Source organism: Varanus komodoensis, unplaced genomic scaffold (genome assembly GCF_004798865.1).
Source record: "Varanus komodoensis strain SLA01 unplaced genomic scaffold, ASM479886v1 scaffold64, whole genome shotgun sequence".
NCBI classification, from domain to species: domain Eukaryota; kingdom Metazoa; phylum Chordata; class Lepidosauria; order Squamata; family Varanidae; genus Varanus; species Varanus komodoensis.
Genome location: NW_025336273.1, coordinates 718,511 through 722,157, shown reverse-complemented (window position 1 = coordinate 722,157; position 3,647 = coordinate 718,511). Strand labels below are relative to the sequence as shown.

Below are 3,647 nucleotides of genomic sequence, written 5' to 3'. Positions count from 1 at the left end.
CGGCCGCCCGCCCGCCCACCCACCGGCCGGGGAGTAGCGCCGGCGCGGCCGGGCCCGCCTCCTTCCCGCGGGGCTGCCCACCGACGGCCGGAGGAGGCTGCGCGCCGGCCTCCGCGCTGCCCGCGCAGCGCAGCGAGCTCCAGGGGCGCCGAGCCGAGGCGGCGGCGGCGGCGACGCGGGGCGCCAGGTGGGCTTGCGCTTGCGCTTGCGGGCTGCGTCTGCCGGGCCTCGGCCTCCGCTCCGCGCTCCATCCCCGCCGCCTTCGCCTTCGCCTGCCCCCCGCGCCTCCCGTCCCACCGGCTCACCCCTTTCCCTTCCTGCTCCGCCGCCCTCCCCTTCGTCCCTCGCTCTCCGTCTTTCCAGGGGCGGCCCGCGTCGCGCCGGCTGCCGCGAAGGTGACCGCGCTGCCGGGCGAGGAAGGCTCCCGCGACCGAAGGAGACCCGCTCCACGTAAACCCCCGCCGGATCGCGCCGCGACGGGGATCGCCCCCTCGCGCATTTTCCCCGCTCCCTTTCCCTCCCCGCTCCGCGCGCGTCCCTCCTCCGTTCGCCTTTCCAGCTCAGTTCGGCTCTTTTGCTTCGGAGCCGGAGCTTCCCGCAGCGCCCCTTCCTTCCCCCGCGGCTTCCCCGTTTCTCTTGCACGGATTTCTCTTCTGCGGTGCTGCCCTCGGCTCCCCTTCCGCACCCCCTTCGCGTTGGAACGGGAGAAAGATTGGAGGCGCAACGAAGGAAGGAGCTGAGGGCGCCGGTGGGTCGGGCGCGCTTTTCCGACCGGGGAAGGCCTTTCGGAAAGCGCGACCCTCTAGTCGGGCTGTGAGCCGGTCTTGCGGGACCCTTTTTCTGCCCCCCAAAAAGCGTAGGATCGCACGCCTGTGATTGATATTCCTCCGCCACTAATTCCTTCCAGTTTTGGCAAACCTCTTGACGAAAACTCATTCTGTGTCCATAGATTAAAATTTAAAGAGCGAAACAACAAGAGGGGCGCGTTTATTCGTGTTTAGACGAATGAGATCTGGCCCTATCGAAGCTGTCGGCAATTTTTTCCTGTCTAAACATGTATCGGATTACACTCTTGTGTACATTTGATCTCAACGAAACTGATGTATCAATCCTGGAAGTTCTTAAAATTGTGTGGATCAAACCAATTACGATCATTAATGTTGGATTATTATTTCCCGACGTTGTTTTTCAACTGTGCCGGGTAGACCTTTCTTCTGTGAGCGTTCATATGCATGCGGTAATATTATTCCGGTTGTCTTATTTGGCTGCGTCGGCGTAATGATACGGATTAGAGCGAATTATTTCTGTGTTCTCTTTGGAAAGAGAACTGCATTCTTTTCGTTTCTTCTGCTTTATCTTCAGTTTTCTTTGTTGGTTTTAAATGTTATTTTAACCCTGCAGCCTTGATTCTGTTTTGTTGTATCTAATGGGGCTTTAACCCCCCCCCCCCGTAAGTATTTTTAGGATGGAGATATTACGGTCTCGAACACCTACAGGCCTGGGGAGATTCGGCTTCAAACAGGAGTGAAGCCTTTCCGGCATATATCCCCTACTCGGCCAAAAAAGAAACTCTCCTGTGTTTTCAGGCTGGGTGGAGAAAAGTTCAGAAACTTTTAGGGATTTCAAATATAAGGGCCTTTCCCCCGCACCCTGTTCCTAAACGAAGTGAATTTACGCTGCCTTTTAAATTCACATTATCTGCATCATTTTATTCTTTCCTAACCCTTTCCTGTGATCGCATTTAAAGCACTTAAAAGTACGAGCGCTTTCTGTCCAGTCGTTAGAATTCTTGGTGGAGGCAGCAGAATCATTCGGGGAATCCGTTTCAATCCTATATATTAATTTTATATGATAGTAACACATTTTCCTTTGACCTCCAATAGTTCCCAGATAAAGTGACTTCGGGAAGAATAACCCGCTGCTTAATTTCTTCCCGCCTGTTTCTTCAAATCTGTTTAGAAAATATAGTTCCAAAACCCCTCCATGTTTTTAAAAATCTGTTGTGAAAAGGGAGAAGGGGAATTCCTAATCTGCTTGGAATAATTCTCGGATTTTTCTACTTTTTGGAGTTTGAACATTTTGGAAAGTTAGATGGAAAAACAGTTTGATTTGAACCTCCCCCCCCCCCAGTTCTTTTTTTTAATTAAGAAAATTATAACAGAAGCGGAGTCAGAAGCGAAATGTGATTTCCCGTGTGATTCACGCAGCCTCTTCTCACGGGGTGAATTGCATTTCGTAACGTTGCCGGGACGGGGATCCTGTAGTGGGGGTTGGATCTGCTCCTTTCCTAGGGAGTTCAGCTTAGTGCCCGGATTTCACGCTCGCCCTCGGGAGTACACAGCGCTGGCGATTTCCACCGATCTAACTGCGTTATTGCGGGAGAGTATGGATAAAATCGAAGGGTTTGGGAGAAGAGGCGCTCTTGGCACGGTTGTTTTGTTACGAATAAGCTGCCCTTTATATTGATTCATCCGTTGTCACTTCTAATTTCCCTTTTTGCATAAAGAAGAGTTCATTTCTGTACTCAGTTCCTGGAGAAGTCCTTGACATTAATTGATATTACTATGAATGGTAGATCGAATACAAAGATGTGCGTTTGTTTTTTATGGGAACACTTGTATGTGCGTTCCCACGATTTGCCTGACAAGCTGGAAGAAATCTGGAAAAGTCTGGTGAAAAGTAGCCAATTCTGCCATTCCCGACTCCCAGTTTATTTCTGGTTGTCCTCCGGTGTGGCGTTTAGTAGCCTTGCTTGGGCAATTTGGCTCCGTTTGTTGATTGATTGATTGCATTTATATACCACCCCAATAGCCCCAGGGGCTCTCTTGGTTGTTTACAAACATTAAAACCCCACCAGTCCTAAAATAAATAAATTGGCTACACCACGACTGAGTATAAAATAACCTTCAGGGCGTTTTGGGGTGGGGCAGAGAGAAGCCTTAATCCGAATTGACTCTTGAATGGATTCCTTGGCATAGACATCCTGCGTAAGAGCCTGAAGTCCGGTTCATTTCAGTGGGTTTGCTCTGTGTAGTATTAATGGGTTAACTACATGATAAATCCATTGAAATGAATGGGACCTTTGCTCACTGCAACTGAACCGAAACCTCATTGATTGATTTGGTTTATTCCTGGCGGCCGTTGCGCATAGGACTTCCGTGAGTTGCCGCCAAAGTGAAATCTAGTTCATTTCAATGGGTTTATTCCACAGTAATTCCACAGTAACCCACAGTAAATGGGTTTATTCAGTAATCCCACTGAAATGAATGGGGCAGCAAGGTGTTGTGGCTATAAGTGCCTATGCATTCATTTCCATGGGTTTGCTCTACATAGCGATAACTTGCTTGAAAGACAGCCTGTTCTTTTGATTTATGTCTGTGCCTGTGATTTAAAATTCCTCAAACTTATTTAGTCACATTTCATTATTCATGGACATTTTAAGTGGGCCAGTTGTGAGGGTAGGCAGGTAGGAGAGACAGCTTGAAATGAATGAATCGAATTCATTTTGATCACAGTATTCCTTACAGAATCAGATTTGAAAATGCCTGGAGCAAATCTTTTCTGGGTCTTTATTTATTTGGATAAATAACTGGAAGCAAACGGCGCCTGTTTGAAAAAGTGGAGTGCTTCTCCCCCCCCCCCCCCCC

The 3,647-nt window shown here is 49.5% G+C and overlaps 1 protein-coding gene across 1 annotated transcript in view; it reads left to right on the top strand.

Moving 5' to 3' along the window:
• Nucleotides 1–84: 84 nt before the first annotated feature.
• Nucleotides 85–3,647, top strand: part of GATA4 (GATA binding protein 4) — a 46,958-nt gene continuing 43,395 nt past the window's right edge. The window contains exon 1 of the mRNA XM_044450320.1: nt 85–187. The gene's annotated coding sequence lies outside the window, so the exon portion shown is untranslated. The remainder of the gene's footprint in view (nt 188–3,647) is intronic.